At 45.1% G+C, this 27,087-nt stretch overlaps 1 protein-coding gene across 1 annotated transcript in view; it reads left to right on the top strand.

Moving 5' to 3' along the window:
- The first annotated feature begins 18,109 nt into the window (after positions 1-18,109).
- The window catches only part of Sparcl1 (SPARC like 1), a 30,231-nt gene continuing 21,253 nt past the window's right edge, over positions 18,110-27,087 (top strand). The window contains exon 1 of the mRNA XM_006975427.4: positions 18,110-18,916. The gene's annotated coding sequence lies outside the window, so the exon portion shown is untranslated. The remainder of the gene's footprint in view (positions 18,917-27,087) is intronic.

Genomic DNA, 27,087 nt, shown 5'->3' with positions numbered 1-27,087 from the left:
AAACATTTAATAATAATTAAATTAAAATAATTAAATCATAAAGAAATTTAAAATAATTTTGGTATACATATTTTACCATGTATTAAAGATGAGAGAATTGATAGAGTAATGAAATGGGTGTGCTTGTTTATTTTACATGTTAAGAATTAAATCTCAGCTGAATATTTGATACTGCAGGACACAGAGTACCTTCAAAGTTTTTCAGAGATTATTCTCATTTTGATTTCACAATCACCTATACTAAGAAATACTACTTCACATGAATACATACTACAAAATGGCAAAAGTATGTTTAGGACCTCTTTAGAAATTGTTGGAATACAGGAAACTAAGGATGGCTGAGAGAAGAAAAATTAGTCTTCCCCAAGGATGAGCCCTCTAATTATTTATTCCCAAACCAGCAGGTTGATTTGTGTATTTATGCAAAGAAAAAAGACCATGAGCCTAAGAGGGAAGGCAGGGATGGGGTAGAGAGAACTGGGAAGGGTTTGAGGAAAAAGAGAAAGAGAAGATGATGTGATTATGCTTTACTTTTTAAAAAATAAAAATTAATTTTTTTTAAACGGGAAAATTTTGGAAGTTCTGCCTTAATTCCAACCCAAAATTCATTTAAGGATTTTTTTTTATGAAACTCAAGTCAACAGCTCCAACGGTAATGACACCCTAAGACAGCACTTACATGCTAAGGAACACAGGTAGGAAAAACTTTGTTTTCTGTAACTAAGCCCGAGCAGGAAGCCTTGCACGCAAAGCAGAAGCGCTGCCGTTGGTAACACTCCTCAGCCTCGGGTCTGCGCTGAAGCGCTTCGTTCACGGCTGCTGCATGGTGCAAGGGCGTGTGGAGCGAATTCACTGTCTGTGTCTTCCAGAACCAGGGCTACGATGGAGCTAGCTGAGTGCTGGAACTCCTCAGGTTCATTACATGTTTCATTCTAAACTAATGTTTCAGTCCTTGCACATTCAAAAACTTTTTATTGCTGCAAAAATTTTTAAAGACCCTCCTGTTGTTCAAATCTTTGATGGTCTTTTAATTAAAAAAAACCCAGAGCCAGATATCAGGATGAAAGCTGAAAGATAGAGAAGCTGAACAGCCAGGCACTAGTTCTTACCTCTAAGAAATTCTCAGCCTAAAGAGAATGAGTTCCTGTTTCCTCACGTTTTATATACCTTTCTTTGTCCAAAGATCACTTCCTGGGATTAAAGGTATATATGCTTCCCAATACTGGCTCTGTTTCCAGTGTGGCCTTGAACTCACAGAGATCCAAATGGATCTCTGCCTCCAGAGTGATAGGATTAAAGGTGTGTGCCACCACTGCCTGACCTCTATGCCTAATCTTGAGGCTGGCTCTGTCCTCTGATCCTCAGGCAAGTTTATTAGGGTACATAATATATCAACACACACACACACACACACACACACACACACACACACACACACATTCAATTTAAAGAGCTGTGGCTTAGCATGTGTGAGGCACAGGGTTCGATTCCTAACCCTGCCTCACACTCCCTCTGGCATGGCCTCCCCACCATGACAGTCTGCATCTAATCGTTAGCCAAAATAAACCCTGCTTTCCCTTCTTCTTCAAGTGGTCACACAAATGAGGACAGTAGATTATACAGACGGCTTAGATCTGGAGTGGGGAAGAGCACCTGGAACTGTGGCCAAAATGAGTACTCAGTGGCCCTCCTCAGCTCTTAACCTGTCTTCTCTGGCTGGAAGAGGACCCGTCAATAACTGAACAGCTGAACATCTTAGTTAGGGTTTTCATTGCTGTGAAGAGACACCATGACCACGGCAACTCTTATAAAGGAAACATTTAACTGGGGTTCGCTCACAGTTTCAGAGGTTCAGACCATTATCGTGATGGTGGAGCATGGCGGAATGCAGGCAGACGTGGGGCTGCAGCTGAGAAGCTACATCTTACAGGCAACAGGAAGTCGACTGTCTGACTTCGTGGTGTCCTGAGCATAGGAAACCTCAAAGCCTGCCCCCACAGTGACACACTTCCTCCAACAAGGCCACACCTCCTAATAGTACCACTCCCTTTGGGGACCATTTTCTTCCAAACCCCCACACTGAATTTTCAGATTCTGACTTCTCTTTAAATCAGTAAAATCACCTGACAGCCTCAGACTGTGATTTCTCCATGACGATATGACTGCAAGAGTTGATGGCAGCAGTTAACTTCAGATAGACATCTCCCTAGTTCCCTAGTCCTGTAAGCTCCTTCGTGTCCTCCTGACACAAACTTCAGTGCCAGCTGCCAGTCACGCTAGCCTCCGTGTGTGTGTGTGTGTGTGTGTGTGTGTGTGTGTGTGTGTGTGTGTATGGTGTGTATGTGTGTATGTGTGTGTGTGGTGTGTGTGTGTGTATGTGTGTATGTATGTGTGTATGTGTGTGTGGTGTGTGTATGTGTGTGTGTATGTGGTATGTGTATGCATGTGTGTGTGTGTGATATGTGTATGTGTGTGTTCTTACTTCTGACCCTCTTCCTGAGTTCACAGGACCTCCCAGTCCCTCTAGAGCAACTGCATTTATGATTGTGAACCCAGAGCAGAGTGGGATGGGAGATGCTGACAGCTCTCATCAGGGACTCGGTAGCAGTGACAGAGCATGTGCCAGACACATTTGTCCATCATTTCTATAACACAACCCAGACCTTAGCAAAACTGACACCATAATGGAGGTACCATCCAGGCCTTAGAACCCAGCACATAGGCCACCACAACTCCCAAAAGGAGAACAAACACCTAATCCATCCAAGTCTACGGTTCTGGGAAAGTCCCCGGATGCACTCACCTTGCTTTTTGGCTTCTGCAGTTCTTCTTCTGCCTAGCTGTTCTTACTAACTGAAGTGTGTCAACCCAAGATGCGGTTTTGTGCTTAAAAGCTCACCCTGAGAAAGGCTTGGGACTGTCCTCAGATCCCGAACATACAGTGTAGTCGCTGGCCAGGTATTCAAGACTTTCTATTGGCTTAAACTCATGTCCTGGTAGTCTTCTCGGTGGCTACCTCACAACATCTCCAAGTCTCAGCCAAGACAGGAAAAGATTGTAGTTACAGAAAGGTGATTTTATTTCCTCAGGGAAACCAATTGTAAATGGTTTAAAAAATAATAATAAAATAATAAAAAAAATTTCTCTGTATTGTTCCTTCATTGGAGTTTATAGAGCTGTGAATGACATTAAAATAATAGAGTTCCACAGGAACACACATGTGACTCAGTTTCTCCCATTATAAGTTGCACTTGTCAACTGACGATACCACAGCAAACTGTTTTCAAAATTGAATTTTTACTTTTTATTACTGTGTGTGTTCACATGGTTGTGTGGTGTGTGTGTGTGTGTGTGTGTGTGTGTGTGTGTGTGTGCGCGCGTGCGCGCAATGGTGTGAAGGGAGACCTTGGAGGACAATTCTGCGGCAACTGTCCCCTCTGTCCACCCCAGCCTGAGCTGAGTTCCAGGGAGTTCTCGGGCTGCTTGGCTTGTGAAGGACATGCCTTCAGCAGCTGGACCATGGTGCCGACCTAAACTGTGTGCTTTTAAATCGTGAGACGTATTTCATTTCACTGCTGAGGCGCCTTAACCAAAGAGCAGAAGTGGGCGGGAGGAGAGCAGGCATTTTAAAATAGAAGTGAGATGGATGGGGTCCTCAAATGTCATTGGGCAGGAGCTGGAGGACACTTGGGGAAAATGTTCAAAAAGCCCCTTAGGGAACGAAAATGCACATTAACACTAGGCTAGTGTTCTGGAAAACACTAGACACCCAGTACGGGTGTTACATAAGCCATTCATGTGGTCTCCTTTCTAGCAGCCATCTAATGCCAGCATAGATGCCACCGAGTCCTAAGCTGGCTTCCCTAACATTTGCAGGAGACCCAGCTCAGCAACGGCAGCTATGAGCGCTGGAGCAGCAAAATCTCTCTACACACCCTCGCTCTCCTAGAACTAAAAACCCAAGCTGGCCCACCTGAGCCAGTTTCTGCTACAAGCAGCCTTCCACTGTCTAAAAGAGTGTGCCGTGGGAACCAACACTGCAGCTGAGAAAACACCAGACGGACTTGGAGGAGGGAAGCATTTGGCGAATAACAGCAAAATGACCTCACCCATGAGAAGGCTCGGCTGTAAACTGCTGTCTCCATGTGTCTAACCCATCCTGCTGATCAAATTCACAGAGACACAACGAAATCCAGCTGCATCTCCTTTGAACGAAAGGTTAGAACACTGGGTGAGCAGATACATGGAGCTAGATGGTAAGTCTATCCCACAAAGTCAGAGGGGAGCTATGTGGTTCATGTTGCCAGCACACAGCCAATACCAAGCCCCCTCCAAAGGCGATGAGGTTCTGTCTCAGAAGAGGCTGCGTGGCTCTCCAGGGATTGTGTGAGCAGCTGCAAATGCAGAGCTTGGCTGAAAGGATGCATTTCATTCCTTCTGCCTGAAAGAAGTGTTCCTTGCAGAACGCTCCGGGTCATTCATGTGAAAAGAGGAGGCGTTCTGTGTCCTATTACATCTGTGACGGTGTCCAGCGAGGTTTGGCCTCCTAATTGGTGGCCATCGTCATTCTCATTACTTATTATTATAACATATCAGGCAAAGCACTGTGGGAATACCATCCTTTCCCCTCTCATTGCCCTAGGAGATAGAAATCATCATCATCCACATTTGCCAGATGGAGGCACCTAGGCACAGAGAAGCTGAGTAAGCAGCCTAAGGTCACAGAGCTCAGGAGCATCAGAAGTAGGATGTGAAGTCAGTTGTGATTCATCATTTTCTGCTAAACATCTTCCAGATAAAACACTAGCTAGGACATGACCTTGGGGAAGCTGAGTGTGTAATTCAGCTAGGGAGCTGGCACGCCTTCCTCCTGGTCATAGTCGATTGCCTCTCTGATGAGGGCAGCCATCAAGAAGACTAAAGGACAAGCAAATGGCAGACATGGCACTTCAACTCCAGATATCCTTAAATGCAGAATTAGCCAGGTTCTAAATCAAGGCGCTAGGATGCATGCCTTTGTACATGTCCCCGGGCTGGACTGATGCACGCTGGCACTGGATTTGACAGAGAATGTTTTGGGCCAAATGTCATCAAAACTTTCAGACAGAAAAGGTTTCTTACTGTTGTAATAGAAGAGTCCTGGGAAAACAAAAGGAAACAGAACACTCAGTAAAAATCCATTCACACACAAGTGCAAAGCATCATCACGAAAGCAGCTTGTGGAGTTTGATGCAACTGAGAATGACCTTAAGTCATTCACGAGGGGAAATCTGTGTAAATCGTGTGTCTTCCTCAGCCATTAGCCCTCTGCCTCAAATTACACTCAACCATCGTTTGTTGAACACCCTCAGGGGTGTCTCGTGTGCCCCCACATGGCATCTCCTGTCTTGTGATTTCTTGCCGCATCCCCTCTGGGGAATCATCTGCCTACATGAGTTTGGTACCACTCAGGCCACCTACCACCAGCCATCACCCCCACCTGACAAGCTCCACTGTTTTCCAGACACCATCAGTCCCAATGGGCACCATTTTCCCAGCTGCCCTTTGGCAGGCTTCTCAGGAACTCTGCCTCCACCACATTCTGCCACTTCCAGCCAGGACTCCCACCACCAGCATTAACGCCATGTCCTTTTACCCACAGATGGACCTTGCCAAAGCTCAGAACAGAGCTTCAGTGCCAAAGTGGCTCCAAGTGCCTGGGAATCACCCATATGCGGAAGCTTGCTATGTCTCTGTCACACTCAGTCATATGTGTACTGACACTGGGTCCCACAAGTCCCAAAGTCCTCAGGAGATTCGGTGAAAATGGCTTGCCCTGTTTAAGCGAATGATCCTTCTTTCAAGGAGGAAGTGATCCAGTCCTCTGAGTGTTGGGGTGGGGTCACATCTAGGAGAATTAAACAAGCTGATTGCTCTAGCAATGACCTTACAGAGCTAATCGTGTCTGCTTAGCTTCCTGCTCACTGAGAATGAGCCTTTCCAAGGAGTCCTTGCCTCCCCCTCACTGGCCATCCCAGTCAACTTTCAGACCAGTCCAAATTTATGCAGTAATGTGCAAAACAAGGCTCAAACTGGCCCAAAAGTGAAGACCCAACCCTAATTGCAAATACAGATAACATTTGGGATTTTGCTAAATGCTAGACTAAAACAAAGAGAGAGAGAGTGAGAGAACCATGACTGATAATTCTTTCACAGCCTTGGACTTTAGCCTTGTTGCCCGCCCTCCTGGGAATATTGTAGGAAACAACAAAATGGACTTCACAGTCTAAAGACCTGCTGCTTTCCACAGTAGCGTATGTGTTTATATGTGATGGGTGACCTTCCTTGTCAGTTTGGCTAGATTTAGAATCACCATGGAAACACGCTTCTCAGTAGGGCGATGGGAGTGTTTCCAGAAAAGTCTAATGAGAAAGGAAGATCCACGGTGAATGTGTGCAGCACCATCTCAGGGACTAAGAGCTAAGAGCCGGCCCCTCCCCCACTTCCATAGACACAGGTGACCATTCACCTCATGTTCCTGTCACATGGCTTCCCCACCAGAATGGACTGCACCCTTCCAGCATGAGCCAACATCACCTCTTCCTCCCTTCTCTAGCTTCTTGCCAGGAACTTGGTGACTAATGCAAGGACATTATGAATCATTTGCTTCATTCTTTTGAGTAACCAAGTGTAGAGTTAGATTTGCAGCCCATCATGTAGTAGGTTAAGTTGTGCCCTCAAAATACGTGTTCAGGACTCAGTTCCTGGGGCTTGTGGATGTGACCTGATATGGACATAGAATTTGGTAGATATTGTCAAGCTAAGATCGGACTAGATTAGAGTAAACCCTAAATTCAGTGGCTGGCATCCTTAATTTAAAAAAAAAAGTGAGGAGGACAGGGGCTAGAGAGATGGCTCAAGAGTTCAAAGTATTTCCTGCTCTTCCAGAGGTTCAAGGCTTGGGTCCCAGCCCCCACCTCAGGCAGCTGACAGTGACCTGTAACTTCAGCTTCAGGGGACCAAACACCCTCTTCTGGTTTCCATGGACACTGGGCAAATGTGGCATACACTCACATAGACATATGCTCATAGACATAAATAAAAAGAAATGTTTTAATCAAAAAGACACAGAGATTTAGAGGAGACCCAAAGGGAAAGGCCATGTGAAGACAGAATTGTCACAGGTGCAGAAGACCACCGGGAGCCTCCAGACAGGAAGGGGTACAGGAAGAGTCACACAACCTTTGGGGGCAGTGCAGCTTTGAGTGCAGCTTTTGAGCCAACAGGATTCATAACAAAATAAAAGTAAATTCTTACATTTTGAAGCCAGGCAAACATATGGTAAAAAGTTATACATCCTTCCAAACTACATCAACTTTGATATTGAGAATGGTGTGTTGTCTCAGTTACTTTTCTGCTTCTGTGATAAAATACCATGGCCACGGCAAGTTATAAAAGGACCAGATCATTTGGGGCTCCCAGTTCCAGAGGGTTAGAGTCCAGCACCATCATGGTGGGGAGCACAGCATTAGGCAGCAGGCACAGCGCTGGAGCAGTGGCTGAGAGTTCACATGCCCTTCCACAAACAGAAAGCAGAGATCATCTTAGGAATGGCAGAATATTTTGACACCTCAAAGCCAGCCCCCAGAGACACACCTCCTCCACCAAGGCCACACCTCTTAATCCTTCCCAAACAGTTTCATCCAATACCAGGGTCCAAGTATTCAAACATGTGACCATTCAAACCACCACAGGAGCTACAAAAATAAAATCCAAAAGATATTAAAGTGGCTTTGCGTAATGGCGGTGGTTGGAAGAATTTTGAAACATAAGAGAAGCTTAGAAGACCTTGAAGGATTATTGAGAGAAATATGGACAATTGAAAATGAGGACATGATCCCTCCTAGGTAGGGCTGAGAAGACTTTTATTGTAGATCAGAGACAGAGAACAGCCAGAGGCATCTGCAAGAGTCCAGACTAAACATAGGCAGCAGAATCGACTGGACCATGAGAGGAGAACAAGAGAGGTAGAGAAGAGAGAGGGGGAAAGAGAGAGGACAAGAGAGGGGACCAGGAGCCAAGAGCATCAAGAGAACCAAAGGAGCTATAGCCAAAATGGTTGAAGTTATACAGGTAAAGAAGCGGGTGGGGGGGGGAGCGAAGCCCGGGGGCTGGAGAGGTTTAAGGTAGGGGTGGAGTGAGAAGTGCTGAGAGAAGCCAGGACTTTAACAGGATGTGATGCTGAGAGCCCAGTGGCCAGGGTCTGCTTTGATATGTTACGTAGGCACCTCAGCCATTTGTCCTGAGTTCCTTTGAGACCGAACAATGGACGCTAAAGAAAGTCTACCAAAGTCCCAAAGCAGAAAAAATTAGAGCCGAAGATAAATCTTCTGTCCTCTTGGTCATCTCAGTTACATTTTATTATGACCCAAATGTTCACAGAAATATCGGTGTGTTTCTGGGGAGGGCTAAGAATGAAATGCAGAGTATTACTGAACCCTGGAGGAAAAGCCAGGCTTGCTAGAAGGCATCAGAAACCCGAATTATGTTCAACTGCTGGGTAGAAAGCAGGACTTGTAAGTGATGAATTTCACTATTTAACTGAAGATATTTCCAAACAAGGCGTGGGAAGTGTGGCCTGATTTCCATTTGCTGTTTATAGTGAGAAGTGAGAGGAAAGATATAAACAGAGCAAGAAACCGTTAAGCAACTTGGTGATTTTGAAAATTCTCAGCAAAAGATGAGGTTGAGAGAACACCACAGATGCAGTTCAACAGCATGTCCCAGTGGAGACCGAGTGTTGACACTGGCCAGGGGACCTGGGCAACCTCTCCAGTAGAAACCAGAAGCAACACAGCTTGTCGGGGGGCTTGGGCCCCATGAATCACATGAGAAATCAGCAAGATCCTAAGACTGTGACATCAGCTGAAACACTGGCCTGGAGAGAAAGAGGCAAACAGAGAACAAAAGGAGGGCTATGGAGTTCCCAAGGTTCCGTCTGTCAGAGGAGAGTGGCTCCTGCTGGGATTAGTTTGTCCCCTCTCAAAATCTGTGTGTTCCGACACCTCGGAATTCAACTCTGTTTGGAGTAAGGTAAAATCCCTGACCCAATGTGGCTGCTGTTCTCAGAGGAAGATTAGAACACAGGACACACAGAACAAAGACCATGTGAGGACATCAAAACAGGGCAGACCTCCACAAACCAAGAGGCCCTACCTAGACCGATACCCTGATCTCAAGAGTTCTAGACCTAAGACAAAGGCAGTTTCTGTTGTTCTAGGCTAGCTAGGCAGCCATGTTTGTTCCGATAGTCCTGGCAACGTCAAAGCAGACACAGGGGATGCTGAAACCTCTGGAGGTCCAGAGGGCATAAGATGCCTTTGTGGGCCGGAGGCCAGAGCACAGAGCCTTTGAAGATCATCTGGCCTGAAGGGCAGTAGCACTTGGTCCTGCTGAGTTTTGAGCTGGTTTGGGCCAAATGATCCTTTAATTCCTCCCATTTTCCCTCTCAGAACAAGAATGTCTCCTTTATTTCACCGTATTTTGGAAAGCAGGTAATATCTTCTGTTCAGGAATAAACCCTCCACACCCCTAATCTAAATGTCTCAGCTGGTGAGGGCGGGAGGTTTTTGAATTGATGGTATTTCTGTGAGACGGGAGACTTGGAATTGATATGGATTGGACTAAGCGTTTAGAACACATGAAGGAGGCTGGAGAGATGGCACAGAGTTTCCAAGCTCTTGTTCAGTGCCCAGCATTCACGTGGCGGCTCCAAACCATCTTCAACTCCAGTTCCAGGGGATCCAACACCCTCTTCTGACCTCTGTGGACACCAGGCATACATGTGGTCCACATACATACGTGCAGGCAAAACACTCATACCCATAAAATAAAATTAAAGGCTCTTAAAAATGAAAATAAAAAGAAACACATTAAGGACATTGAAGTGGCAGGAATGTGCCATGGCACGTGGGGAGGAGGTGAATTTGGGGACCAGAGGGCAGAGTTGAACTGTAACCCCCAAATGTGTTCTCTAACCTCTGACTCTGGAACCTGTGGATGAGACCTTATTTGAAAGTGGGTCTTCACAAATGTAGTCAGGTAAAATCAGTCATTACTAAATAATGACAAACTCACTCCGATGACCTGTGTCCATATAAGAGAAAGAAACCCACAGAGATTGAGGAAAGATTTAAAAGGGCAGAGGCCATGTGAACCCAGAAGCGAGGATGGGCGTGGTGCAGCTACAAGCCAAAGACTATCAGGCAGTCCTGAGACCCTGCTAGGTGAGGCTCATACAGAAAGGATTCTCCAAAAGCATGTGGGAGGAGCATTGGGAGGAGCATGTGGGAGGAGCATGGGGAGGAGCATGTGGGAGGGGCATGTGGGGGGCATGTGGGGGGGCATGTGGGAGGAGCATGCACCTGCCTGGAGCGTCACAACTGCAGTGTTTGAGCTCTCAGAACTGCCTGGGGGGGGGGGCAGCCTCCAGCAGCGCAGGTCTTAAAGGGAAACCCACGGGGTTGGCATGTATTATTACTGTTTTATCTGAGGGGCATTGGGAAAAAGACACTCCCACACTCTCTCTTGATGGTTTCCTTCAGACCTCTTCTTTATTCTTCTTTTGCGTTCTCCATTCTCTGTTCTTACCTCTGTCCAGAAATGTCCCTTCTGTCTCTCTCGATGTTTTCCTTCCATCTTTTTTCTTCCTTATTCTCTCATTCTGGATATTTTCCTCTAACTCTCTCTAACTCTGTCTTTATTTTTTTCCCTTACAATTTATAGACCCCAGAAAAATCTTTCAGGCAATATAAAAATTACAATGTAGTTACATTCTGTTTTTCAAGAGGGTGCTAGCTTCCTCTTCCCTGATGATGGCAGCCCGTGACTATGGAGCCCTCCTGCCAGGTTTAACTCAACCTGCTTACTTGTTCAGCTGCTTACCTTGATCGAGGTTGATCGGGGCTCCTTGTGCAATGAACCTGTCTCCTCGACTCAAGGGTGTGCTTACGTGTGAAGCGTTTCCAGGATGCTGCTGCAGCTGGTGCCCTCTGTCAGAGCAAGCACAGCATACTTGACCCCACTCTTCTGTGCACGTGTCTGTGTGTCTGTCCATTCTCCATTCCCTTGGCACCCTAGTCTGGTTTCCAGGACCAGGCTGTGCGGGGCATGGAGCTGGCACATTATTCTAACTAGAGGGAGGCAAAATTTCATTGTGGTTTTATTGGCGTTTTCTGATGATCAGAAGTTGATCTTTTTTCACACACACATCCATTTGTCGGTCTCCATTTGTGTGTCTCCTACAGAAAAATGTCTTTTGCCCATTTTTACCTGCATTTTGCAGTTTTGCCTTTGTTTTTGCTGTTGAGTTCTTAGTGTACTTTGTATATTAAAACTTTATATTTCTGTTGTCCAAGCTTTCTCAACTATTTTTTATGTCTCATAGATTTGGTGTATATGTTTCTCCTCCTCTCCTTCCTCTTCTCTCTCTCTCTCTCTCTCTCTCTCTCTCTCTCTCTCTCTCTCTCTCTCTCTCTCTCGTGTGTGTGTGTGTGTGTGTGTGTGTGTGTGTGTGTGTGTGTGTGTGTGTGTGTTGATCGTCAAGCCTCACACATGCTAGGCCTGCACCCCCAGCTCATAAAATTGGCTCTCATCCCTCCATCCTTTCTTTTATCTGGTTTGTAAAATGCCCCTCCTGCCTCACCTATGTTATTTTCCTCCCATTTCTTGATACTTTTTCAAGAGAGTCTTCTATACTTCTGTGTTAGTTATCTTTGTGTGTCCTTGACCTAAATCACTAGCAGAAACAACTGAATGGAATAAAGACTGATTTGGCTCCTGGATTCATTGGGAAGGTTTGGTGGGGGCTGTGATGTCTATGGCAGTGGAAGAGAAAGGAGATGCTATTCACACAGCAGTGGACAGGAAGTAGAGCAGCTGGATGCAGGATATGACACCTGATGGCCCATCCCACATGACCTCCTTCTTCCATCCAGATGCTACCTCCTGAAGTTTTCATAGCCTCCGAAAATTGCACAACAAGCCAAGCAGCAGGTATTCAAAACCCGGCCCTGTGGGATCCATTTCAGACTAAGGCAAAGGAGCTTCCACTCCTGGTGACAGTCTGTTTCCTGGCTTTCTTCCCTAGGGATCCTCTTCAGTGAAACAACCCACAACCATCCCACTGAAGTCAGGTGCGTGTGCTCCTATGACTCATTAGTCAATTTGTTGCAGGTGGAAGGGATGTGCATCATACCCAGGCGGATGCTCTAAGAACGACGTACAGTTTGCCATGTGGGGACCCATCCCATCTGCCGGGATGCCAGAGTGAGGATGAGAAACTATTCCAGGAAGCACAAGTAAAACAAAACTGTGGTTGATACATCATGCACCCCAATATAGTGTGTACCCCAATATAGTGTGTGCCCCCAATATAGTGTGCACCCCAATATAGTGTGCACCCCAATATAGTGTGCACCCCAATATAGTGTGCACCCCAATATAGTGTGCACCCCAATATAGTGTGCACCCCAATATAGTGTGCGCCACCAATATAGTGTGTACCCCAATATAGTGTGCACCCCAATATAGTGTGTACCCCAATATAGTGTATACCCCAATATAGTGTGTACCCCAATATAGTGTGTACCCCAATAAAGTTATCTGGGGTCAGAGAACAGAACAGCCACTGGACAGACATAGAGGCCCGAAAACGGTGGCACACACACCTTTAATCCTATCATTTGGGAGGCAGAGATCCATCGGGATCTCTGTGAGTTCAAAGCCACACTGGAAACAGCCAGGCATGGTGACACATGCCTTTAATCCCAGGAAGTGATGGCAGGAAGCAGAAAGGTATATAAGGCGTGAGGACTAGGAACTAGAGCCTGGTTAAGCTTTTAGCTTTTCGCAGCAGTTCAGCTGAGATCCATTTGGATTAGGATTCAGAGCCTTTCAGTCTGAGGAAACAAGATCAGCTGAGGAGTTGGCAAGGTGAGGTTGGATGTTCTGTTTCTCTGATCTTTCCGCGTTCACCCCAATACCTGGCTCCAGGTCTGTTTTTATTAATAAGACATTTTAAGATTCATGCTACAGAAAACAGCACTAAAAGCCCGAGTCACTGTAAGTACCCCACATTGGAAAGCTGTTTCTCACTCTAAGTACCTCCTTTACTTCCAAACCTTCTAGAGCTCTCTTGGCCTGATTAACAAAGGCCAGACCATTTAGTCTGACATCTAAAAAGTTTCTAGTCCTAACCAGCCTTTCTCTTTTATTTTTACTTACTATTTATTTATTTATTTATTTATTTATTTATTTATTTATTTATATGTTGCTTTTGAAAATGAGTTTTAGAAAAACAGCAGCTAATTGCAAGAGCCAATCATACTCAGCAGAATACTGCATAAATCCTGCCATTCCTTTACTTGTTAATTGCCCCTCTGTGCCAAGGCTTTGTATAAGACCTGACAGAGAGTATGACCCCATGGAAGAGGCCGGCCAAGAGAGGATGGCCTTAATAAACTCCCACAGAGCACAAAGTCAGAAACTAACTCAGGTGATGTAGTGTAGTAGAACAGGCCCATAGGGTCAAGGAAATTGGCTCAAACCAGTTGCCATGGAATGCACATAACGTACTTCCTTATGAGCCAACCTGGAGTCTGTCTGAGGGCCTAGCAACAGGTGCTGTCAGAGTTCCTGATCATGCCCAGCCAATGAGGGACGGCCACACAATGTCACCAGATTGAAACACAGCCTGGGGGGCTGAGAGGAGGCCTCCCTCGTTATTTAATAAATGCATCTGCTGTTTGCCTTTCACCTGACTCCTGGCATCTGTGTCACTGACTCTGTGCCTTCTCACCCCCTCCTCCAAGGGAGCCATTAGGACCCAGCAACACTGTGGGCTAGTCCTTCTGTACAGTGTGAATATGCATTACCCTCATTGGTTCCTAAAGAACTGACAGGCAGGACAACAAAACTAAGGATGCTGGGATGAAGAAGGGCAGAGTCACAGGAATCGCTGGGCAGAGGCAGAAACAGTCAGACACACAAAATGGGGTAGAGGTAAAAGCCACATGGCAGAATGTAGACTAATAGAAATGGGGTAATTTAAGTTCTAAGAGCTAGTTAGTAATAAGCTTGAGCTATTGGCCGAGTATTTATAATTAATATTAAGACTCTGAGTGGTTATTCAAGAGTGCCTGCTCTTGGTTAATTTTGATCAGCTAGTGACTAGCTCTGCCCTCTGACTCCAAGCAACCTTTATTATCAGAACACGATCAAAATATCACAGAACACCCAGGAGACTGACGACCAAGATTGAGCAGAGAGAAACAAAATGCTTCAGTGCAGGATCTTACAGTGGAGGATGTAGGCACGGGTCAGCAGCTGAGCTGGAATCAAGACCTAAGTGCAGTCTCAAGGAAGACCCGCAGAGCATACATACCAAGGGAAGTGTCAACGTCAGAGAATACATACCAAGGGAAGTGTCAATGTCACAGTGCAGAATTATGGGAAAAAAATCATTTCTCACTCTGTTTCCATGCTGACATTTTAATCTCTAAAGTTACTGTGTTTAGAGACAGGAGCATTGAAGCAGTGATAAGCAATGGGATTATAAAGTTATGGTCCTGAAAGCCAAGGAAGGAGTCCTCAGGAGAAACGACAACACCTTGAATCTCAACTTCCAGCCTCCAGGTTTGTGTTTAAACCACACAGGTTGTGGAATTTTACTACACAAGTCCTAGCAAAGTGGTATGTCCGGTCAGCACATGAGAATGTCCTAGAGGGCAAGACTTAGTCAAGATTGTTGCAGGCATTCTGATTCCCTGCCTCATTCCTTCACCCCTACTCACTTCCTAACAAATACATGTTACTCCTTTAAGGGAACAGTGCCACACGCCAACAATGACTGTGCCCCTTACCTCACAGGCTCCTAATAGGCAAGGTCTTGATATCCTTTTGGATCACTCAGATACTTAAACTAAAGAACAAAGAGGCCCACTGTAAGCCTAAAGAGTGATTGCAGCCATCTGTCTGCATCCATGGGCACTCTTTGCAGCGCCCACAGATACCAAGTGGTGGGTGAACCAATCCTTTATACAATGGGGAGTGTCTGCACGTAACCCATGCACATCTTCTTGTACACTTTAAATCAACGTTAGGTTACTTATAATATCCAATTCAATGTCAATGCCGAGAAATAGCTGTGGTGATATTGTGTTCCCCAAAATATTGTGTACTCTAATAAATTTATCTGGGGTCAGAGAACAGACAGCCACTAGATACAAAGGCTAGAAAATGGTGGCACTCACACCTTTAATCCTAGCATTCCAGAGATAGAAATCCCTCTGGATCTCTGTGAGTTCAAGGCCACATTGGAAACAGTCAGGCATGGTGACACACGCCTTTAATCCCAGAAAGCCAGCCTTTAATCCCAGGGAGTGGTGGTAGAAAGCAGAAAGATATATAAGGCGTGAGGACCAGAAACTAGAAGCATTTGGCTGGTTAAGCATTTGGCCTGGTTAAGCTTCAGGCTTTTGAGCAGTAATTCAGCTGAGACCCATTCCGGATGAGGACTCAGAGGCCTCCAGTCTGAGGAGACAAGACCAGCTGAGGATCCGGCGAAGTGAGATAGCTGTGGCTTGTTCTGTCTCTCTGATCTACCAGCATGGACCCCAATAACTGGCCTCGGGTTTGATTTTATTAATAAGAACTTTTAAGATTCCTGCTACAAATAGCCCTTATACTGAACTGGGTAGAAACAATGAGACAAATGTCTATGCATGTTTAATAATGACAAAGTTTGTGAATTTGTTTTTTATTTGTAGTTGGTGGAATGTACAGATCCAGTAACCATGGTTATGGAATGAAAACCTTGACTAAAAAGTGTTCTCTAATCTTTCCCCTAAAATTGGGTTCTTAACCTTCCCGGAAGTCCAGAGTGGGTCAAAAAGCTAGAGGTGATCCACAGACAGCTTCACACTGATGGTTAAACAGAACACTAAATGGTGGCGTGTGTCAGATCTCCTGACCAGTGTTGACATCTGGTGGCATCTCCTATGCGGTCATAAAGTCTACTGTTTGTCACAGTCCTGCTACTTCACACAGAGAGCGTGCAAACTTTCCAGCTCCATCTGTTAGGTGGGTATTGTTGTAGGTTCATTGTCCTCAGCTGGGAAAGCTGTAAACTGTTTTAGAAATGACAGTGTCATAAACAATAAGAGCTTGGATATCTGCCAGCGAACATTCCCAAAATAAAGCCATACTCTAAAGACATCATGGACTCAAAGCCCTTTTTACTCATTTTTAGTCATTTTTTCTTCTGCCTCATTTGTAAGAGTTTGTATATATTACAGTGTTCTGAATTTCTTTCTAGTCACAAAACTGAGTCAAATTCCTCAAGCTTTGTAAGCTAAATTTGCTCTCTTCATACATAAAATTGCACTTAAATCATGATTCCAGTTTGCCTTAAACAATCTGTCTATAAGGAACTTCATTTTTTTATTATTTCACCAAAATATGTCAAATTTAGTATTAGAAAAAAAAAATTTAGTTGGTCAAGAGTTTTTTTTTAATGCTCTCCAGCTGAAATTTTCTCTTTATTCTCATTGGATTAATCTCATTGCCTGTAATCAACCTCATAAGCCACCTTAAACAAACGGGGGAATGCTAATTAAAATAAGTTAATATTTGAGGTCTTTGAGAAATTTCTCTAACCAACAGAGTCAAATCCTCAGGGATGCTTTTCTATACAACCTGAATGGTCTCTCCTCTCCCAGGTCCCCGGGGGACACTATTGCGGAAATGGTGCCAAGGTCCTCTACTCTGCTAAGACCAGAGAGATTTGTCCAGAGGCCCCTTCTCCTTCCTCTGAGGAGCTGCTCACACTCCAGGCCTGAGCTGAGGAAAAACATCCCATTGTCTGAGGCCCCGGGACGTCATATCCTCAGTCCTTCCATTAGGAGCAATAATCCTGATCCTGGACACGTGCGCCCCTTCCCAGCTGTGAGGGCTCTCTCTCTCTCGGGCAAAGTGCCCGGTTTCCTCTGCTCCCAGACTCCCCCACTGCAAAACAGAGATAAGTTTTGTTACCTTTCTCCTTCGGTGTTCTGAAAATAAATAAGGCAAATGTTTCTGGGGTCCTTGGAGGGAGCTGGCTGAGGCATGCCTTCTTACGTTGTAGCTAAGAGCTCTGTGTGTTTGCTTTGCTTTGGTTTTTATGACTCTGCTTTCCTGGTGACTTTGTCAGACATTCAGAAAACCTAAATTAAATTACAGCTTCTCGTCTAATTTTCATGAAGACGGCATAGCATCCAAAGCATCAGTGCTAAACACCTGGAGAGTAGAGGGGTGTCATTCCCACCTGCAGGGAACTTCACAGTTGCTTACCCAGAGCTGGGAGAATCCCGCTTGACTGGTTACAGTTGGAGGCCCTGGAGAAAGCACCCGGCCTTCCCAAGCTTTGTGGTTGTCTGACGGACACCAGAACAGTTAACATTTTTTGAGTGTCTGCTATATGGTAGTGAGTTTATGCAGTTTATTTGCATTAAATCGTTTAAATTCAGAACAATTACCTGAGATGGATCCTATGATCATTTCCACATCTGTAGCCTCCATCTTATAGATAAGAAAGCTGAAGCTTAGAGACATCATGACCCGGTTCCTGGGTCTACAGTTAGGGTGTGAGGAAGCTGAGAGGCAAACCCAAGCTCCCTGGTCTTAAAGCCTGTAGATTTAACCATTAATTGCACTGAACTACCTTTCAGATGGGAACATAGCAAAACCTCCAAAGACTTGTCAGAATCAACTGACACAATGCACAGAAAGCTGTTATCCCAGGGTCTGACGCACAACAAATGTGCACTAAATATAGACATAACCGCTGAAATGATTAGACACATATACATAAAGCACCAGGATGCAGGGCCAGACATACTGGTGTCTTCCTTTAATCCCAGGAGGCAGAGGCAGATGGATCTCTGGGGGTTCCAGATTAACCAGGGCTACATGGTGGCACCCTGTCTCAATAAATAAATGCCACAATGCAAAGTCAGAAAGAAGCACAGCGACAGTCTGCTTCCCAGGAAGACCTCTTCTCGTACACTAAGCTTCACCGTCCTGGGCTTACAGAAGGGGATGGCTGGGAAAGAGCAGGCTGTGAACTGCAGCCTCCTTAAATCAGCACACTTGTGCTCTGTAAGCAGCAACCTCAATTTCCAGAGCTGCTTACGCAGAGGAGTGTTAAGTAGCTGGAACGATTGGCTATTAACATTCAGGCTGCATTTATGAGGACAGTTTCCAATCGAGCATATAAAAATGCATGGGCAGCAAGGATCCTCCTCTCCGTTTAACCCCGACTTTCCAATCGCCTCAGGAATAAACAGCAGTGTGGAGTCTCTTTTCAGCGTCTTAAAATCACACCCCTCCCCAACCCCAAGGGATCCCAATCATAAGATCTCAGAACTGTTTGAAAAAAGAAAAAAAAAAAAAAAAAAAACGCACAGAGAGCCAAGAGCTTACATTCTGGCCAAGTTAGGAGCCTATGAGAACAAGAGCTTAGGGGAGGGCTGTGCGCTCCACACACGCAGCAGAATAGCTCGCTCCCTCTGGGTCTGGGCTGCCTGCAAAGCTCAGCAGCACCGAGGGAAGAGATCCAGGAATCTGCGGCAGAAACGATGACAGTCTGACAGACCCTCTGGTGCCAGCCTCCAGATTCTCATCTGTCACTTCAGACCCTGCCTGGCTGACAGGGCAGCAGAATTTCAACTCCAATAAACTTGAATGTGCTTCTAGGCAAAGAAGCCAAGCTAAGGAGGAAGGGGGTTGAAAGAGTTCCTCTTGGGCGTCTGTCAGACTTTTACTTCCTGTTGTGTGCAAAGAGGGGATTCAACACCAGCTGCAAGCTACCAAGGCCCTGGATCCAGCCACCTCTCGGCAGGTAAATGTTAATGAATTCGCTACATTGGCCAATTGCATGTGTTAAACTGACTTCTATTATCTGAAAGGCCTGGTTAATGATTTTGATTAAAAATTCAGAGCCATTTATTTATTTTAAAAATCCATTTTGAGTAGTTTATAGGGGAAGAAAGACAATTTTACTTTTTGTAGTCATATTTCTTTCCCTCCTACAAAATTAAATACCAAGCACTAATAAACCATAGTTTTAGTCATGACCAAACCAGAAGGATAGATTTCAAAATCAAACAATCTGCATGTTTCCCATGTTTAAACTATCTAAAGTTATCCGTCATTACCGTGTACCTAACAGCAATGTAGGGGTGGAATGTTCTGTTTTTCTAAGAGTTAGGAACTCTCTCTAATATTATATTCTGCTTCTGTTATTTTCAACTTATCCCTTCCCTGGTTCCTTTCTCTAACAGTTTAGCAGGTTTTTCTCGCCTCCTGCCAACATTTGTTAAGATGTACACAGGGAACAAGGAATTTGTCCAATTCCTGGTAATGTCTTCTTTAGACAAACAAAATGCAGAAAGAGAATTAGAAGCTAGAGATAGCAACCGTGCTATCTCTCAGAAGGTTCTCGTGTCTGGCTCTTCTCAAATGCAGCATTTTCCTGTAAGCCCTGCTGGATCATTCCTCCAGGCACAGATCACCCTGCAGGAGAAAGCTGTACCCTGCTTTCAGCTGCAGAGCTATACAGTTGAAAAGGTACCCCAAGAAGTCCTGCTACAGTCTCATTTGCACTGCCTTTTGTCTGCAAAGAGGTTAACTATGTCACCTTGACATTGTATCTGCCACTCCTCTGGGGCAGGCCCTGACCACACTGAATAGAAATGTGCCCACAGTCAAAAAAAATAAAATTATTCTCTCCTTTCTCTTGGGTACCAGGCTTTTGTTTTTGAGTCCATAGCTTGCTCAGCTAAATCTTCATGGTTCCGAATGGTTTTCTTTGTTTTTCTTCAAGACCCCCTTCTAAGAAAATATTTATATTTTGGATTATCTAGTGAAGTCTAACAAGGTAGGGCGGTCTGTTTGTCTATCTGCTTGTCATTCAATCAACTGATGTTCCTTCCCACATCTGGGGGAAGATGTTGTGTGTTGCTGGAAGATCAGACCCCCTCCCGTTTACTCAAAGAGTTTTTGGACAGCTGTTAGCAGTTAGAATGTTAGGGCTGTTTTCCTTCCCTCAGCTTCATCTCCAGTAGGCTGTCATGGCCACAGGAAACCGAGAACCAGCAACGGCAGAGAGAGGTGTGCCATGAAGCATCTAAACGACACCAAATGCTGTTTGTCTCAGTCCCTCCTGACTCTTAACTCTTTCTGAGCTGACTTGAAGCTGCGCATGAACATGTCTGCTTTGTTAAGTTTAGCATGGTGTCCAGAAACATGTTGGGGATGTTTTCTTCCTACCAAAGATGGTAGAAAAACGTGTCACAAGGCTTGAGGCATGTCGGACTTCCTTATTATCCTGGAACAGTCGTCAGTGGGTGAAAAGGGAGCCCTGTAAATCCAGGAGCCCCTCTTACGGGTCTCCCAGGATGCCTTCTGCCATGGCTGCACTTGTATTTGTGTTACCACCTAGCCACAGCCTGTTTCTTTGTTGGGGACATCAAAGGACCTGCAGAGCCCTGGAGGAGACTGGCTGCTTCAAAGACAGCCAATAAAATTAGCATGGGGAAGACACTGGCCTCTGGTTCATACATGCTGATCATGTAACTCTGACTTACATAAGACCACATAGGTGTGGTTTATATGCATATTGTCACACCAAATAGCTCAGGGACCCTGGACAAATGACTTTACCTTTTTGTGCCACAGAACCCTTTCTGATGTTATCAGAATCATAAAAATGATAGATACTGCTGATAGGTGATGTGAGGACTAAGTGGGAAAGTGTCTACTCCTGGTATATATTGAATAATCATAGCAAACATGAGAGTATTGGTCTAGCTCTTTTTCACCGTGTAAACTCTGGAAAGCGATGGACTCTAGGCTTTCCCTGTCCTTATGCTCTCTGCTCCAGCAGTTCCTCGGAATCAAGCTAAAGTCTCCAGTTCAGCCTAGCGGAGCGGGCAAGCGCGGGCTGCAGAGATGGATGCACCTGAGCTGCAACCCCAACGCTCCCTCACAAGCTGTGTGAGCCTGGCCCACCACTTCACACCTCCAGGCCTCAGCTAACCGTCTCTTAGGCAAATGATTCCTGGAGGTGGGGTTATTGTAAGGGTCAAATGAGATATTTATTAAACACAAGTGCGTATGGCACCAGCTAGAACACGAGACTCACCAGTAGAGCTACCAATTACCATGGGAAATCTCGTGCCCTAAGCTGTCTACTGTGAAGTTGGAAAGAGGTGTCCAGTAGCAAAGTTAGAAACGAATGAGGAAATATCTTTGAGTTATCTTTTCTTTATTCAAAGACATGTAAAAGAAACCGTTTTCAGGACGCCAGCCCAGGTGCTTGTTCCTGAGTCTCCATGCTTTGCGAGTTCGGCTCTGAGTCATCTGGGAGGGGGTGTTTTCCAGCGCCAGCCCTTCCAGAGGGAGGCAGAGTGGAGCTATGCCGCTCTGCAGCCAGCTCTGTTTGAGGGGTCTCCTTGGACAAGGGGGGGGAGCCCCAACACTTTCCCTTTCAGACTTTTCTTGGAGGCAAGAATAGAGGTTTTGACTTTGCTCTGGGAGTGTTTATTCCTCTGTTGACGTTCAGACAAAGAGGCTTTCGGGGGGGCTGGTTGTTGTGGGGGGTTTTTTCTGTAAACGTCTCCCCCGTGTTCTGAGCACTGAGATGTCAGCAGCTCTTTCTGGCTGTGTAAAGTAGGAGCTGCCTGTTGTCATAGTGATGAAAGGGGACAGAGAGAGTCCCGAGTCATGGCCAGTTCTGTGAAACAGCTCTTGTTGGTCTGAAAATCCTCTGTGGAGATGAAGTGCCCAGGCCTGGCTCATTTCTTGCCTATTATGCAACCAACTTATGTGCGGCCGTAGCTAAATGTTTCCTTTAAAGATCCGGTGAATAGGAGGTATTAAGCAAGCAGCTGAAGCAGAAGCCATCTCCTGTGGGGTGCAAGGGGGAAAAAAAACCAGGATGAGAAGGAGAAATAGAAGTCACCCCCCTCCCTCACGGCGCGCACACACACTGCAGTTGTTACTCAGCATCTAACCCGTGCTAAAGCTAGCAGCTGGACTCAAAAGCCTTAGCTCCCCTGTTTTTAAAGGGGGAAACCGATCACTGTAAGATTAACTGAGGTGATGGGTGAAGGCTTAGCAAGGATTAGTTTTGTCATCTTTTTCAAGATGAGGTCTAATGCTGGCTGAGGCAGCCCTTTTGAACTTGGAGTCTCCCAGAGAGTAAACTGTAATAATAGCCTCAGAAAAAATCATTGCTAAATTGTGGACCAGGGAATTTGTAAAGAAAAAAGAAAGTGAATAATTACCGGTTTGGGGGTTGGTTGGTATTTATTTATTTATTACATTTTAACGAATATAAGAGTCTTGTCTGAGTACTAAAACAGATGGGATAAGGCATTCCACCACAGCTTTCATAACATCTCAGGTTATTTAGACAATCACTTAAATAATGCTATTTTTAACTGATGCCCCCAAACGACTGAAGCACACAGTGTTCCTTATCCTGGGAAATGCCAGGCAGGGAGCCCAGAGCAGAACTGGAGCAGGGCTGTGCTCCTCAGGGCCTGTGTGGAGGGGCACCGTAATTGATCAACCTATCACAGGGACGGACATTGCGTATGCAAGCATAAGGTGACCTGGAGGGCAAAGCCATCTCCATTTTTCTAATGGTTTTAGCCAGTCCAAATGTGCAATGGGCAAGGCAGGACACTTAACGTATACTTAAGGTTTCTAACCTATTATTTCACGTACAAATTTTAAATATCATTTCATTTTCATCATTTTATGTCTTTTGTTATCTCACATCTCCTGACTTCTGTGGAGAGTCTTCATAAGTGTCTTTGACATCCGTGTCTGTGTGGACCGGCTCCCCGCTATCACTGCCTGACAGTACGCATGCTCAGCCTTCTGCAGAGCGTGATTCACCTTTCAAAACCTGCTGACGCTGGGAATGCAGCTCCAGGCACAAGCTCTCCTCCCCCTGTGGCGATGCGGTCCACATTTTAATTACTTGCTGTTTTGCCTCTTCCAGTGCTCTTTAAAAGGTTTATGTAAAACCACTCAGATCTGTAAGTGAGGCTCTAGGACTGTGTGATTTCAACACTTGCAGCAGTGAAGTCATGCCTTAGGAATAGTGATTCAGTCTGCTTTTTTTTTTTTTCTCACCCATTTTGTCAAGGCCGGCTTCCTAGGAATGCAAACAGGCAATGCTGGAGGTCACTTCAGATTGGTCTCCCTAATAGCACTTTTTTGCTCAAAGTGAAGTCATTCAGACCGTGCACTCTAACAAGAGAGACCACAGAGGCACGGAATTTACACCGAATCCACCTTCTTATACACCATGATTTTTGAGGGTGAAAAGAATTCACGCTGTTTCTGAACACATAGTATACGCAATTGTATGCTGAGATGTAGGTTGCATGGTTAAAGCATGTTTGTTCTAAGAGCTTGACCTCTACTCAAGGTCAAAAGCAGCTTCTGCCTGCTCCCATCCTCCCCTCCTCCCCCATCTGAAGGCTAAAAATAGAGGTTATGTGTGGCAGGGTTGTGGGGAGGGGTGATAAATGTGAGCAGGAAGGATCACAGCCTATGTGACAATTTGATGGGCAAGCAATCAACTCATCTGAGAAAGAAGAAGAAGATTTGACTCTCTAATTCCCCATGAAGCACGTCAGCACTAAATCTGGGGACTCTGCTTGATTCAGGATGCCTGTCAACAGCTCGGAGGATTTCTGGTTAGATTCAAAGCCCCAGTGGCCACGAGCCTCGCCTACCCCAAAGGAAGGTCCACATGATAGTAGTTTGGTTAGGAAAGACATGGGTGTCTGTGGTCTAGGAAAGTCTGAGACTATCACACTCCCAGGACAGGCACACCTTGATGTCAAATAGTGACTCAGCAGAAAACTCAAAATAGAAGGGCTTTGTGTGCATCCTTCAGGTGACTTTAATGCCAAGCCGTAGACCTCTCCCTGGAGACTCATTAATACTTTAAAAGCCCCAAAGCATCAGTGTTAACTCAAGATCAGGTAGCAGCATGCATTTGGCAGGTGAAATATGACTAAAGGATTTGCTCTCAGATAGCAAGCCTGTGACTCTCACGAAAGACGAGGAGAGCACTATTTGAGTCTGACTATGAAGTGCCTACAACAGTTATTCTGTATGCTACCTTCTCAGAAAGGAAATTTTCCATAGTTACAACAACTACTAAAAATAGTGGCCGACAGGCTTCCTCTAATACAAAGAACCTCCATAGAGGATACCTGGCCTTATTTGGAAGTGTAGATGTCCATGTTCCAGGGAAGAAAACGTTAGCAAGAAGGAGAAAAGGAGAACACAGAGGGACCATCAAGGCAGGAGTCTCCCTCTTTTAGGGTCTCTGGGAAGTCCTTCTTGGGTACCTTAACTTGAAACAAAGATGAACAGATCAAACGGTTGTCAGCCTTCAAGACCAGCCCCTGAAGCCAGTCTCCTTGGTTAGGAAGGAATAGGGCTTAGCTGCTTGATGACGCAAGGCAAAAGGAAGTCAATTCAGGAAGGAGGTAAAACTGCCAGTGCTTAAATTTCCACGTAGCACAATGTGATCAGTGGAAAAGAGGAATCTTTCAGAGGTGTGGGTGACTGTATGGTGCCCTGGCTTTTAAAGTGTAGAAGAGAGTGAAGGACAATAAGGTAAGGGTGCTGGCAGGGGACACAAAGGATATGCAAAGCAGGTTTACGTGGTGAGGCAGTCTAGAACTTATGAAATAAAGTTTAACTTGATTTAAATTTATATATGTTCTAAATTAATGCAATGATTTAATTAACATTCTAAAAAACTATCCGAACTAGAAAGAAATCAATATAAAAGTCTACCCTGCCCTATCCTTACCATAAATCTCTACAAAACGTTACAGTAACTGAAATGGAAGCAATTGTAACCAAAAAAAGAACACACAATGAATTCATTATTTAATTTAAATAGAGAGTGATGTTCTAGTGTGTGCCAAATTTTAGACACCTCGTTCTCTAGGAGACAGACACTTCCAAACAAAGAGATAGAGATGAATCAAATGGATAGAGAAATGTCCCATTTTCCTACCAAATGCAATGAACTAGGGCTATGTAGCTGTTGGAGGCCCAGCATTCTATCTTTAGTCAGGAGGACCCTCCTCATGTTCTCATAGGCCAAAGCTAGAATTGCTCCCTCAGAGACCAAGAGTGGCTGACGCATGCATAGACACTCCACTGTGTCCAGCAGCCCCGTGTCTCCAGGCTCGTCTGAACTCTTTTTACAGCTGAAGAATAGGACATTCCAGCTCTATGGCTTGCTTTTCCAAGCATGGGGCCTGAGGAGCTGCTGAGAAATCTAATTAGTCCTTCCTTTCATGGTGAAATCCAATTACAACCTCTCCCATGGGGAAAGCCAATCCTTTTAAAACAAAAAGAAGCCAAACAGAGAGAGTGTCTGTGCTCTTCTCTATTGAGGAGACTGTGCAGGCAGGCTGCACGGACCTTGCAGGATAATCATCATAACCTATCCCTATCCCTTTGCCCCTGAAAAGGAAAAGAATTTTACATGTGATACCAGGAACTTGAGGGAATTTTCTAAAGATCTATTAGCTATGACAAAGCAAATTTTGAGCCAGCATCTAGTCCCTCCACACACTTTTTTTCAATCAGCAAGACGACTTTCCAGGGCTGAAGAGATTCTCAGCAGATAAGAGTACTTGCTGCTCTTCCAGCAACCCTGAGTTCAGATCCTAACACTCACAACCAACTGTAATGCCACCTCCAGGGGATAAAATACTCTCTTCTGGCCTCAACTGGCACTTAGAGACAAACAGAAATACACCTAAATAAAAATGCATAAATTGGACTATTTTTAAAAGATAACTTTCCCTGTTGAACTTGGGATAAATAGAATAAGCTATTTAGGCCAGTATCTGTTTCTGACATCCTTAACGCTATGAGCCACAGTTCCAGCCCATCTGCTCACTCGCAGACAGTGTGGAAGAGCAGTGTTGTCCGAGAAGGGGTCTCCCTGACTTCCTAAAGCCCCGCTGAAAGAAGTGGAGACAAGCTTATTTATAGAAATGTGTGTTTTATACTCACATCGGTGGCACATACGCTAGAAATGTGTATTTTATAAGTACTGGACATAAATATTTATAAGATGGCTAAAATAATGACATTGTACATTCCATTCAAATCTCTGTCACCACAACCTAATCATTGGAGTGGGTCTAGTATCCAGATTTGTAACTTACAACAAAAAGAGTAGGCAAAATTTTGGAACAAGCCTCCAGCCCACTACTGGGTTTTAAGCAAAGACAAATTTAGAATGCAGGATGAGGAGTGGTTGCTTTTCACAATAACATAAACTTTACCCTGAGTGCTGACAGAATCTGCTCTACACACACACACACACACACACACACACACACACACACACACACACCATAGCTCTAAAATCAAAGCTGTGTTTCTGTATTGATCCAGCTTCAGCTGCCAACCTACTGATGTGATATGATGGCAATTCACTGGGAGGTGACCCAAGATTCAGGAGCAGAAAAAACAATCACAAGAATTTACTTTATTTATGGCAGTGGAAGGCCTGTAATTGGTTTCATATCACCACACTGGCCAAGTAGTCATACTATGCCCTCACACTGGAGCTATTGGTAATTCTGGAGCAAGCCGTGGTGCAGTGCATGCCACCAGCCTTTTATTGGCCACCAAACAACACTGAGTCAACTCTTGAATCAATGCGACGTTCTGTTGCGTTCAGAAGGAACAAAACCCCAAGTGTCTTCCATTCGTTTCCTTCCTTCCCCCCAGCTCTAGCGCATATCAGTGTGTTTGAAGACCTTACACTGGAGTGCAGCTTAACCTCTCTGTAAAAACTCCCCAACAATTTCCTAAAACCTGGGGAGAACAAAACACTAGGAACTCGTTTAAAGCAAAGCAAACTTTAGTTTAGACCTCAGCACCACCAGCCATCTTTTTGCTCAGTAGCTCAGTCGTGGGAGGTTTCCTCAATGCCTACTGTGA

This window comes from Peromyscus maniculatus, chromosome 10 (genome assembly GCF_049852395.1).
Source record: "Peromyscus maniculatus bairdii isolate BWxNUB_F1_BW_parent chromosome 10, HU_Pman_BW_mat_3.1, whole genome shotgun sequence".
Lineage (NCBI taxonomy): Eukaryota > Metazoa > Chordata > Mammalia > Rodentia > Cricetidae > Peromyscus > Peromyscus maniculatus.
This window is presented reverse-complemented; position numbering and strand designations above follow the sequence as displayed.